This window comes from Phyllobates terribilis, unplaced genomic scaffold (genome assembly GCF_046119375.1).
Source record: "Phyllobates terribilis strain yellow unplaced genomic scaffold, ASM4611937v1 Scaffold_4__5_contigs__length_816908805, whole genome shotgun sequence".
NCBI lineage: Eukaryota > Metazoa > Chordata > Amphibia > Anura > Dendrobatidae > Phyllobates > Phyllobates terribilis.
In genome coordinates, this window is record NW_027362764.1 from 162,577,695 (window position 1) to 162,591,786 (window position 14,092).

Consider the following 14,092-nt stretch of genomic DNA (forward strand, 5'->3'; position numbering starts at 1 on the left):
CCTCATGCTCTCTCTTGCTCCCACCTGCTAACACTTTCTCTGCTCCTCCTCACTGCTGGAGATATCTCTCCAAATCCTGGTCCTCCTCGCCATATCCCCACAGTCACTTCTACCTCCTATCCACGACCTTCCTCAAAGTGTCGCAACCCTTCTAACCTCATACCCATCCAACTAATACCCACCTCCTCAGCTATACTAACAGGAGCTCTATGGAACGCTCGCTCTGTCTGCAACAAACTTTCCTTCATCCACGATCTTTTCATTACAAACAAACTCTCCTTCCTCGCCATCACCGAAACCTGGCTCACCCCCTCTGACACAGCCTCCCCAGCTGCCCTTTCATATGGCGGATTCCACCTTTCCCACACCCCCCGCCCCAATGGCAAACATGGTGGAGGCGTAGGTTTCCTCCTATCAGAACTCTGCGCTTTCACCAAAATCCCACTGCCACCCTCCGTTACACTCCCCTCTTTTGAGGTGCACTGTGTGCGCATCTATTCCCCCTCCAACCTCCAACTGGCCGTCGTTTACCGACCCCCAGGGCAAGCCACCACCTTCTTAGACCATTTCACTACCTGGCTGCTTCACTTCCTTTCCACTGACATCCCCACTATCATAATGGGTGACTTCAACATCCCCATTGACACTCCCCACTCGTCTGTCTCTAAGCTCCTATCCCTCACTTCCTCCTTTGGACTCACTCAATGGTCTTCCACACCCACCCACAAAGATGGCCACACACTGGACCTCATCTTCACCCGCCTCTGTTCCCTATCTAACCTCTCTAACTCACCACTCCCTCTCTCTGACCATAACCTCCTCACATTCTCTACCCTCTCCTCTCCGGGTGCACAATCCCCACTCCACAAACTCACACACCCTCGCAGAAATCTCAAACACCTTGACCTACACTCTCTCTCTGAATCCCTCCTTCCTCTCACAGACATAAATTCCTTGCACGATGCAGACGTTGCTGCTGCTTCATATAACACCACAATAGCTGCAGCTCTAGACTCGATCGCCCCTCTCACACACACCACACCTCGCACATTCAACAGGCAACCCTGGCACACTAAACTTACCAAAAAACTGCGCCGGGCCTCCAGGGTTGCGGAGCGGAGATGGAAAAGGTCTCACTCCATCGAGCACTTCATCGCATTCAAGCAATCCGTCACTAATTTCAAGTCCGCACTCACTACAGCAAAACAAACCTACTTCTCATCTCTCATATCCTCCCTATCTCACAACCCTAAACAGCTATTTAACACTTTCAACTCTCTCCTTCGTCCCCCAGCACCTCCTCCCTCTTCTCTCATCTCAGCCGACGACTTTGCCTCATTCTTCAAACAGAAGATTGACACCATCAGACAAAACTTTGGCCTAAAGTCCACACAACCCCTCCTCATATCTACTCAACCCTCCTCCTCCAAACCCCACTTCTCCACCATTACAGAAGGTCAAGTCTCCTCTTTACTCTCCAAATCACACCTCACCACCTGCGAACTTGACCCAATCCCATCCCACCTCATCACTAACCTCACCTCAGTCTTCATCCCAACCCTAACCCACCTCTTCAATCTATCACTAACAACCGGAGTCTTCCCCTCATGTTTCAAACATGCCGCAATCACACCCATCCTCAAAAAGCCCTCCCTTGACCCTTCCTCTCTGACCAGCTACCGCCCCATATCACTTCTCCCCTTTGCCTCAAAACTTCTAGAACAACATGTCCACCTTGAACTGTCCTCCCACCTCTCCTCCTGCTCCCTCTTCGACCGTCTACAATCTGGCTTCCGACCGCATCACTCGACTGAAACTGCCCTGACCAAAGTCACCAACGACCTACTAAATGCCAAATCCAAGCGACACTACTCCATCCTCCTCCTTCTGGACCTGTCATCTGCCTTTGACACAGTGGACCATTCCCTCTTACTCCAGATTCTCTCATCTCTTGGCATCACGGACTTGGCTCTATCTTGGATCTCCTCATACTTAACAGACAGGACATTCAGCGTCTCCCACTCACGCACCACCTCCTCATCTCGCCCCCTATCTGTCGGTGTCCCCCAAGGTTCAGTTCTAGGACCCCTGCTCTTCTCCATCTACACCTTCGGCCTGGCACAGCTCATAGAGTCTCACGGCTTTCAGTATCACCTCTATGCTGACGACACACAGATCTACCTCTCTGGACCCGATATCTCCTCCCTACTAACCAGAATCCCACAATGTCTGTCCGCCATCTCATCCTTCTTCTCCGACAGGTTTCTAAAACTCAACATGGATAAAACAGAGTTCATCATCTTTCCACCCTCTCATTCACATCCCCCATCCGACCTATCCATCAACGTCAATGGCTGTTCACTCTCCCCAGTCCCACAAGCTCGCTGCCTTGGGGTAACCCTGGACTCTGATCTCTCCTTCAAGCCACATATTCAAGCCCTTTCCACCTCCTGCCGACTCCAACTCAAAAACATCTCCCGGATCCGTGCATTCCTCAGCAAAGACTCTGCAAAAACACTAGTGCATGCCCTCATCATATCCCGCCTCGACTACTGCAACCTCCTGCTCCGTGGCATCCCTTCCAACACTCTTGCACCTCTCCAATCTATCCTAAACTCTGCTGCTCGACTAATCCACCTGTCCCCCCGCTATTCCCCGGCCTCTCCTCTCTGTCAATCCCTTCACTGGCTCCCTATTGCCCAGAGAATTCAGTTCAAAACTCTAACCATGACATACAAAGCCATCCACAACCTGTCTCCCCCATACATCTGTGACCTAGTCTCCCGGTACTTACCTGCACGCAACCTCCGATCCTCACAAGATCTCCTGCTCTACTCCCCTCTTATCTCCTCCTCCCACAATCGTATACAAGATTTCTCCCGTGCTTCCCCCCTACTCTGGAACTCTCTACCCCAACACATCAGACTCTCGCCGACCGTGGAAACCTTCAAAAGGAACCTGAAGACCCACCTCTTCCGACAAGCCTACAACCTGCAGTAAACACCACTGCACGACCAGCTCTACCCTCACCTACTGTATCCTCACCCATCCCTTGTAGACTGTGAGCCCTCGCGGGCAGGGTCCTCGCTCCTCCTGTACCAGTCGCTGACTCGTTTTGTTAAGATTATGTAAATGCTTTTGTTATGTATATCCCTATCACATGTAAAGCGCCACGGAATAAATGGCGCTATAATAATAAATAATAATAATAATAAGAAATAAACGCCAGGCATGTGGAAATTACTATATATATATTATATATATTTACAATGTATTAAAGCTAGATAGTCAATCTTTTTTCTGATTTGTACATTTTAATTATATATTCCATATGATAATATCCACCATCTTGCCTGAACTGCTGTAAATAGCATTCAGATATGGTTTACAGCATCTACATTGCCCAAAGTCAGCAATAGTCTCGAGATTTTCACTCGCTTCCATGGGAGTTTTCTAGGCATGTTCTGTGTCCTGTGCAGAGGTCACTGTGCTAGGAGGAGAGCGGTGACCAACACATTACTGTAATTAGTGGATTCAGTCGTATCCATCTATAGAGGATACCTCATTGTAATCTTGCCTGTAATGATTATGTAATGACTGCATGATGTGATAAGAATAAAAAATAAAGAATTAATCATAACTAAGGATTCTTAAATCAGTTTTGTTAGCCCAATTACTGAAGTGATGGGTGTATGGCTGGAGTATCATATTAAGGCGTACAAGCACATTCTCCCCCCTCAATGAAATCTTCAAACGTAACCTAAACACTCTCCACATTATTCTGATCACACTACTTGTACCAATACTGGGACAACTCTGTTGTCATCCAAGTGCCCAAAATACCTGACCAACATGGATAGTGGTCGATCAAAGATCACTCCAACAGCAAGGATCATAATAGTCAATGAGGTCACAAAAGAGTTCAAGGTAACCGCTAAGAAACTAAAGGCCTATCTCACATTAGGTAATGGTAATGCTCATAAGTCCACCATCAGTAGAATACTGAACACCAATGGTGTGCATGGCAGGATTGCACAAAGAAAACCACTGCTCTTTGAATATTGCGGCCCATCTGCAGCTTGCTAAAGATCACATGGCCATGCCAAAAGGCTACTGGAACAAGGTTTTGTGTACAGATGAAACCAAAATAGAGCTTTTTAGTTCAAACAAGAAGTGTTATGTTTGGATAATGAAAAAAACTGCAATTACAGCATAAAAACCTGATAAATTCTGTAAAACATGGTGGTGGTCATGATTTAGGCCTGTTTTACTGGAGCTGGGTTAAGACAGCTTGCTTTCAATGATGGAACAATGAATTCTGAATTAGATCAGCAAATTCCAAAAAGTAAGTATCAGGACAACCATCAATGAGCTGGATATCAATTGAAAGTGCTTCATGCAGCGAGATCAATGACCCAAAGGACACAAGTCTTTCTACAAAACTAAAGAATAAAGTTAAAGATTTGAAATGGCCAAGTCAAAGTCCTGATATACTCCCTATAGAAATGTTGTTGAAGGACCTGAAGCAAGCAGTTCATGGGAGAAAACCCACCAATACAATAGAGCTGAACCTGTTTTACAGGGAGAAATGGGCTAAAATTCCTCCAAGCCGATGTGAAGGACTACACGGTGTTCCAAATTATTATGCAAATAATATTTTCTCAGATTTTCCCAAATTACCTATATGAATTGCAGTCATTGTAATTTGTCAGTCAAATAACTATTAGAGTACAATTGAAAGGTTTTTGTACAAACTGCCTATGATAATGACGCGCCCCTGGGCCTGAGTCGCGCAGCGTTGCGCACGCGGGAGCCTACCCGGAGCCGGATCTGATAGGGGTAGTAGTCTCGTGGCGGTGACCCGGTCCGTGCCCAGGGAGTCAAACTGAGCGGCAGAGTTTAGCAGAAGATGGTACGGTGTTCGACTACGCCACCCGTTGAATGCGGCTATGAAGCCGCCGCTGCAGGGCAGACCGCTGAGGCCGGTGGTAAGGTTGTGCAGCGTAGCTGGTAGAACCCCCAACGGGAGGGGTATGGCCTCAGGGCAACCGACGTGTTTGAAGGGGGTAGCAGGAACCACTCAGAGACGGTGCGGTGTAGTTCTGGGTCTTTACTGGTGACAAGGTAGACCCTCCCGGAGTACTGGCCAGCGATCGGGGCCTGGTCAGTCCGTGAGCTGATGGGATCTCCCCTGGCCAGGCGGAGTTGTAGGCCTCCCCAACTAATCGTACTCTTCTGGCTACCTTGCTAGAGGCTGGTAAAAGTAGCCCACGTCCCTGAGTGTACCGTGTGGTGCTCACCCGTATGGCCGGTGACTCGGGGCCTTTTGGTAGCTTCCGCTCCACGACGGCGGTGCTGGTCCCTTGCGTGTGACCGTGCCTTCGGGTTTCTTGGCCAGAGGACCTGAAATCCCCTGCCGGGCGGTTTCTGCTGCTGGGTAAGGATTAGTCCCCACAGCCTCGGACTCCGGGTCCGGTAAGAACTCTTCAATCAGGGCGAGCTCTACAGCTTCCAGCCCCTGACCTCTTTTAGCACAGCTCCCACAGAGCTCCTGATCTTTCTTGTTCCTAAAGCTGCTCCACTACAGACCAGACTGTGTCTCAGTCTGTGTTCTCTGCTCTTTCTCTACTCTAACCCTGCCTCAGCCCTAGTTTTATATAGGGGAAGTTCTTCCCCTCCCAGGACTGGGCAGGAGGTGTGGCATGCATAGGATGTCTGACCAGGAAACCTCCCACCTGCTCACAGACGTAATATTGCTATTACTGTGGAAACCAGACCCCTGGGGTGCCACAATAACAGTATATTTTTAAAAAAATAAACTCAAACTGCACTCAAAATGCATGTTCCAAATTATTATGCACAGCAGAGTTTTCAACCTTTTCATTTTAATAAAGAACAAAAAAATGGTCATTTTTGAAATTATAAGCATTAGCAGGTTATTACAAACTGAAATCAAACAGTTTTCAACTCAAAACTTTATTCTAGGTGATGTTACTTTTGCACATAGGACCCCTTGTTCGAAAGGAGCTTCTGAACTCTCTCGTCCATTGAATTTGTCAGGTTTTGGATGGTTTCTGCTTCAATTGTTTTGCATGAGGACAGAATACCCTCCCAGAGCTGTTGCTTAGATGTGAACTGCCTCCCGCCATCATAGACACTCCTTTTGATGATGCTCCACAGGTTCTCAATGGGGTTGAGGTCAGGGGAGCATGGGTGCCACACCACAAGTTTGTCCCCTTTTATGCCGATAGCAGCCAGAGATGCAGATGTGTTATGTGCAGCATGAGACGGGGCATTATCATGCATGAAAATGATCTTGCTGCAGAATGCACGGTTCTTCTTCTTGAACCATGGAAGGAAGTGCTGTTTGAGAAACTCAACATACATTATGGAGTTCATCTTTACCCCTTCAGGGATCCTAAAAGGGCCGACAATCTCTCTCCCCATGATTCCAGCCCAAAACATTACTCCACCTCCTCCTTGTTAGCGCCGTAGCAGTGTTTGCATGGGGTGTCCATCAACCAGCCATCCTCCACTCCATCCATCTGTACCATCGAGATCATTTCATGCATGATAATGCCCCGTCTCATGCTGCACATAACACATCTGTATCTCTGGCTGCTATGGGCATAAAAGGGGACAAACTTATGGTGTGGCACCCATGCTCCCCTGACCTCAACCCCATTGAGAACCTCTGGAGCATCATCAAAAGGAGTGTCTATGATGGCGGGAGGCAGTTCACATCTAAGCAACAGCTCTGGGAGGGTATTCTGTCCTCATGCAAAACAACTGAAGCAGAAACCATCCAAAACCTGACAAATTCAATGGACGAGAGAGTTCAGAAGCTCCTTTCGAACAAGAGGTCCTATGTGCAAATGTAACATCACCTAGAATAAAGTTTTGAGTTGAAAACTGTTTGATTTCAGTCTGTAATAACCTGCTAATGCTTATAATTTCAAAAATGACCATTTTTTTTGTTCTTTATTAAAATGAAAAGGTTGAAAACTCTGCTGTGCATAATAATTTGGAACATGCATTTTGAGTGCAGTTTGAGTGTTTTATTTTTTTTTAAATATACTGTTATCATAGGCAGTTTGTACAAAAACCTTTCAATTGTACTCTAATAGTTATTTGACTGGAAAATTACAATGACTGCAATTCATATAGGTAATTTGGGAAAATCTGAGAAAATATTATTTGCATAATAATTTGGAACACAGTGTAGTCAGCAATTACAGGAAACGCTTGGATGCAGTTTTTGCTTCATAAGAGGAGGGGGGGTTTACATCAGATAGAGAGCAAAGGTTCACTTACTTTTGTCACTCAGACATGAGATAGTGGGTAATTTTCAGCATTCAAAGTCTAATATTTTTAACTCATTTGTTTGATCTCTATCTACTTTTAGGAACTGAGGGAAAAAGCATATAATTTTGTATTTAAATTAATGCAGAAATATGGAAAATTCTGAAGGGTTCACAAACTTTAATAAACATATATACACACACAGCATAGTTTGTCCTGTTTTCCTATACTGTGTAAAAAGGACAGTCTTTTGGTGCCTGTCAGATGAAGGAGGCCCATGGTTACGTTAAACATATGCACTTAGCCCCCCAACACCACATATTTTGAACCTGTCCAGATAAGATGCGAGCATAGCCTTCTAAAAAGAGAAAACTAACCAGATAAAGACAAGTAATGCGTCATCGGCAAAACGTCTAAGCGGACTTGTTTTACACATGCTGATTGTATCTCTTATTCATATGTTATTTATGGCAACAATCATAGTCACGTGGTGATAGCTCTGCCCTGAACATGGCGATAAAAATGGAACTAAAGAGATCACCTGGCTCTATTGTACTACATGGAGCACCTGGGAAACAGATCCAGCAGGTCGGTAAATTGGTTATACAAGTGTCATCACCGTTCATTACTGCTACTGTTTACATGTGGTAATGACAGGGTAGAAAATGTTGTGCTCATCCCCCCAATTCTATGTATTTCAGGACGACCACATCAAAGAGAGATTAATATCAATATACATTATGATTAATAAATATATGAGACCTAGAGAAGGATCAGGATCTGGGTAGAGTTGAGTGATCACTTCTTTGCCCACAGTAACGGCAGCACTATAGTGGTAATCTCTTATGGTCGACCTGCTATCACTCCTATTGGCTCCTTCCACTTCCCCGTCATATTCCCACCTTAACGGGAACCTGACATCAGATTGTCTTGGATGACTAGTCCAAAAGGCTGGTAACTGGCAGCGTCTCCCTGGCCCACTTTCCTAGACTGACGGGCCTCTCCCTATACACATCTGTAGAGAGAGATCTATGGGTCGTGGAGAGCAGGGCGGGTGGGTTGAAGCCACCGGGGACTAGCCTCTTGGACTAATTATCGGAGACACCTTGTACCCCCCCTTGCTGGCTTTTCAAAGTATATTTTACCTGAAGCACGACAGAGTTTAGAGCAGTACAACATTCACAGCAGCAATAGCACAACCAGCGTCTGATTCATGCTGCCCAAGGTTCGGGAGCATTAATCTGATGTGTAACTACATTGATTCTAGGGAAGAAAATCTCTGTACACACAAGGTCTTCAAAGCAGTGAATAAGCGCCAATACATACAGGAAGTATATATCTATAGTGTGGTACTGCATTGTCACCTTTCATTGCCAAGTCTAGTTTAGATACTCCATCACCAGGTTTTTGCTGCCCCATCTGACACAAAGTAGGAGCAGAAATCCTGATTCCAGCATTGTGTTACTTACTGGGTTTCTTGCTGTATTTTTGTTAAACCTTTTTCTTATCTGCTGTACCTCTGCTAGTCCTCTCAATGATCAGTTTCCACTATATAGTATTTGATACCCATGAGCTAAAGCTATTCTTCTCTCTCACCATTGAGTTACTACTTTCGGTCTGAGCACCGTGTAGGCAGAAAGATATCAGTCTATGATCAAGCATGATTAAACAGAGGGATCCTCATTGAGAGGACTGGCAGAGTAGCAGAAGATAATTGTGATTTTATCAAATCTACAGCAGGAAGCCTAGTAAGTGATACACACTGGATTAAGGATCTCGGTCTCTAAATTATGCTACCTTTAGATGGGGAGCATAAACAGTGTGGAAGATTCCCTTTAAAAATTAAAATGTGAGCTGTTAATTAGTGGCACGGGTGGAGTAGACAGAGCTCCTTAGTGAGAAGTTAAACAGGTAAAACAATGGTAATCAAAACTGTAGCACGAAGCCTAAAAAGTGATTCACCACTGGAATCAGGGTCTTTGCCAACCCTCCTCCAACAAAAAAGGATTGGGCAGCTTGAATTCAATCACCCTGATCCTTTTGTTCTCAGAGTGATAAATCTGGCAGCTACTTACTCCGCTCTCCCCATAGAGAGCATATAAATGCTTAGCTGAGCCGAGCATTCATGTGTATAGGGAAAAATAGCCAATAGCTAAATGAGCATTCGAACAACACTTATATAATATGTATAGGTACAGTTCAGACTGGCATTATAGCTTTCTTTTTTACAGGCGCTATGGCAGATACACGATCTGCATGAGTTGTCCCGATTGCTTTTTATTGTTTTACAGGAGAAAAAGCTGTAAAAAAGCAGCAGAAAGCAATAATGTACAGGGCGTATGTTTCTTTCATAGTTTAAAATATTTTACTGCAGATCTTCTAACTAGCTTAGTTTCTGAAACGGTGTCAGCCGAAAACCACACAGGATTTCCCTATAGATGGCTTACTAAGAATACAGGACAGAAGAGGAGACTAATAGTAACACTTTCACTACCGTCAAACACAAATATCAGGAGGGAAGTTCTAGAACAAGTTTGAGCCCAGGAAGGTCAAATACACAAGTATTTCACCATTTACTAAAAGTTTCCCTTAGTAACAACCCTAAAAAATTCCAGACAGTCTTCAGATTCCTACACATCGATGGAAAACGCACAAAATGTATAAAAACAGAGATAATCAGCCTTTCCCCGGTCTGACATTTGTTACTGAGCACTTTATTAGGTGCTGCAGCAAAATGACGTGCAAGGACCCAGTATGGGGGCAGGTGGGAGCGCCTATGATTCCGTAGTATGCGGACATAGCACTACATGTGCTGCCGCATGGTGGAATATTCTGGAGGTACTCTCCACTTAGTAACTTGATCTGCTCCAATAAACCTCTATGGCTTCTAAAACATTCCATACAACTTTTATAAGCCTCAACAGTCATGCGCATAAGGCCCGAGAGCTCGTGCTCTTTCCACTGGGCTGTATTCACACAATGCAGCAACATCAGGGGTCAGAGTTTTTCACAAGCTTTGTGACAAATTAGTGAAAAATAATGCAATTTTACAGTACCCTGTGAATAAATATGAATGAAGCCTACTGCTTTTTATAAATATAATAAACACATACTAGGTAATTCCAATACTGATTATTGACATTTAACCCTTAAAAGGAACCATCATGGAATAGCTTTAGTTAAGGCACCATTGTGATAAACCACAGTGATCGCAGAGGCTCGGAAGCTGTGGTCATGCAATCATCACAGTAGCCCGGGCGGTGAGCGACAGCTGGACTCTTACCGTCATAGCCGGAATCCGGGCGTTTAACCCCTTAGATATCACAGTTTATGGCGACTGCTGCGTTTTTGGAGAGTGGGAGGGAGCTCTCTGTCACCCCAATGAAATACACTATGGAGAACTATGAAGCCCCAGATAGATCCCAAATGATCAGCAAGGAAAACTGCAGATGGAAACCTCTCTGACGCACTACATTGGGAAATATGGTTATTATAAGATCATGCACCAATTTACATGAATGGCCGCTCATTGCACTAGCTTTCTGCTTTGGCTAATATATATGTTTTTCAGTTCCATCCATTAATGTATATGTCCCCCTATTACCATCTACAGCCCGTTTTGACATAAAATGAAACTGAAGCATTTGCAGATGTACAACTACATTGATATTAGTGGCAGTTTTGTGTGTTTTTTTTTCTTTTACACCACCGCATCCTCTGGGTGTGGAATTTTTGTGGCTTTTTTTCCCACCCATCTACTGACTTTAAAAGGGGATAAGCCACATTTTAGAACTATAGGCGGCACTGAATATAGGGGATTACGGTATTTTGTATCAGTCGCTGGAACATTTGTAAGAACGTTCTTCAAACATCGGCACCTGACAGAAGCCGGTCCTAATTCTAGGAAAGTATACTGTCAGTTACGTTCCACTATCACAGTGACTGTACAGAAACCTATTCATAGTAAGACGGAATTACTCAATGGTTTCCCGATGCAAAAGTAACGAGAATAGAGACACTCACCTCTCATAAGCGAAGCATGTCTAACACGGAGATCAGACTTTTTACTCCAGCTTGTATATAGTTGCCTAGCAATACGTAAATTCACTGAAGTATACACCCCATCTACGTGGTAATGTGTCAGAAGCAGCATCATCTTACACACTGTGGGACTGACAATGTACGGCTTCCTGGATCCTGACACTTTGTAGAATCACATAATAAACTGCTACAATTCTAATAAAAAGGGAACTGAGCAGTTAGGCTATGTTCACACGTTGCGTTTTTTGCATTTTTTTTTTCTGAAGGCAAAACTTGCTCTCTTGGCAGTAAAAAAAAGCCGCTTACAAAAAGAAGGTTTTGCGGCATTTTTGTTGCTTTTTTTGTGTGCGTTTGTGATTATGTGTGTCATTTGTCTACAATACGTTTCATAAAGTTAGTTTAAGGCTACGTTCCCACGATGAGCTTTTGGGGCGTTTTTTGATGCTGCGTGAAAAGCACAGCGTCTTACAGTTATAGCAAAGTGGATGTGATTTATAGAGATCTCCTGCCCACTGCGCTTCTTTTTTACTCAGCGTAAACTGACCTGAAGTGCGAGTTTCAAATCCGCAGCATGTCAATTTCTCTTGCCGGTAAACAGAGTTTTATGTGTGGATTTTCCCCCATAGACTTGCATTAGATGCGAAAAATCTGCAAGTAAATAATGCACGTACATTTTCTTAGTGCATTTCCACGGCGGATAGGCATCAAAAACCCATGTAATCTGCTCCCATGTATATCAATATGTTTTCTTTAAGCCAAATACCAGGAAGTATCAAAACCAAAGCGGCTTTATTTAAAGCATGACACCAAAAAGACAAACGCAGCATCAAAAATGCAATAAAAAAAAAGCAGGTTAAAATGAACACAATGAAGAAACACAAGCAACATAATTTAAATAGTAGGTGCAGAAAATCTGCAGCGTCAAAAACTCACCAAAAGCAGCAAAAACGCATGGTTTCATTACTTTGCAGCATTTTTGCTCTTCCTCATTGATTTCTATGGGTGAAAATAAGCTGCGAAAAAAGCTGAAAGAATTGACATGCTGCAGATTGCAAAAACACTACGGTTTTCTAATTCAGTCTAAAACAACAAAAAAAAGTCAAGTATTTCAGAATTCTCAGCTTTTTCTAGTACTGTAAAAAGTAGCTTTTAATTTTAATAAAAAATATATATAAATAGCTGAAAAAAAAAAAGTTGCAAAAATGCATGTGAACATACCTTAATGTATGAGAGATCAAAGGACGTTAAGCAACTATCAAGATATACGGTATCTACCTTACATAATGAAGAATGCTCTACTATGTCATAGCTCTCAATACAAAATGAACATATACCCTGCTGTAAATAAGTAAACGCCATAGTGCATATAAATAACATTGGATACTTAGGAAACACCCTATCTTACCGTAAAAGCCATCCCACCAGCGCCAAGGTGTACCCAAATCGGGATGGTCCTATGTTGTAGCTGCAGTCATTTGGGTTTACTGGTGTCCTAATTGGTAAAAATTATTTTTAACTACTTCTGGATTGTCCATAGACTATAACCATAAGGGCAGTCCACACTTACACTCTACGCTCTGCACTGACATTCGAAGTAACACTCCACAACAAGCATCTTGCAGGTAATTCTGCGGGGGCAGGGAGCTGGCTGTCAGATACAGCTAGACTCCCCACAGAGAAGGTAGACATAATTAATCACCATCTCTTTCTCCTTGATCTAAAAAAGTGTTGTGTATACAGATTAGGAAGCACTGACAGTGCTTCCTCCTCCAGACCAGAGATTAAAACTGATTCACTGGGTGTAAGAAGGGAGGAGAAGCTCCCAGTTGCAGGGGAAATCAACAAAAAAATAATGTATTAATACGTTCAAATTCCCCCCAAAGGTATTTTAAAAGACCTTATGGTGGGAGAGGGGAGGTCACAGTGTGTAATATGAGAAAGGGAAGGAAAACACTTTTTAGACCTGATGCACATACTTTGGAAGCCTCACTCAGAATGGCTGTATAATCCCAATATGAAGAGGAACATAAAAATACACATTTTAGTACCAGAAAAATTAAGACCTTAAGTACAGAAAAATCTCTGTATACACTTTGTATTGTGACATCTGTTATCAGGTTCCCTTTAAGAGCATGAAACTGACTACACAAAAAATACAATGGTAAAAAAAAATACTTAAAAAAAAAAAAAAGTGATCATCATCAGCAGCATTCCTTCAATCATGATTACAATCTAAGACTTCCTGACAGAATAGCTTTTAGTGTGTTCTTCGCAGATTGTATCATTCTGGCAATTCCAACATAAGTGCAGTCATTATAGTGAACTAGAGTAGTAATTGGCTCGATTATTTTATTATTTATAGGTTTTATGGTGGGAGGGGAGGAATACCCTAATGAATGTTTTTGTGATGGTTTGTGTGATTGTGGAAATAACACATCTCTGTTTTGTGATAGTAAAATAATTTATTGGTAATATTTTGATGGATATGTATAATTACAGTTATATGAAAAAGTTTGGGCACCCCTATTAATCTTATGCTTAATGTTTTATAAAAATTGTTGTTTTTGCAACAGCTATTTCAGTTTGATATATGTAATAACTGTTGGACACAGTAATGTTTCTGCCTTGAAATGAGGTTTATTGTACTAACAGAAAATGTGCAATCTGCATTCAAACAAAATTTGACAGGTGCATAAGTATGGGCACCTCACCAGAAAAGTGACATTAATATTTAGTAGATCCTCCTTTT

At 43.3% G+C, this 14,092-nt stretch overlaps 1 protein-coding gene across 5 annotated transcripts in view; it reads right to left on the bottom strand.

Moving 5' to 3' along the window:
• Positions 1 to 14,092, bottom strand: part of OSBPL3 (oxysterol binding protein like 3) — a 186,645-nt gene that overhangs the window by 89,133 nt on the left and 83,420 nt on the right. Inside the window, exon 1 of one of the 5 annotated variants that reach the window (XM_073677874.1) lies at positions 11,326 to 11,401. The exons of the other annotated variants lie outside the window; for them this stretch is intronic. The gene's annotated coding sequence lies outside the window, so the exon portion shown is untranslated. Of the gene's footprint in view, positions 1 to 11,325; positions 11,402 to 14,092 lie in introns of those variants that run through there. 5 annotated transcript variants of the gene reach the window in all.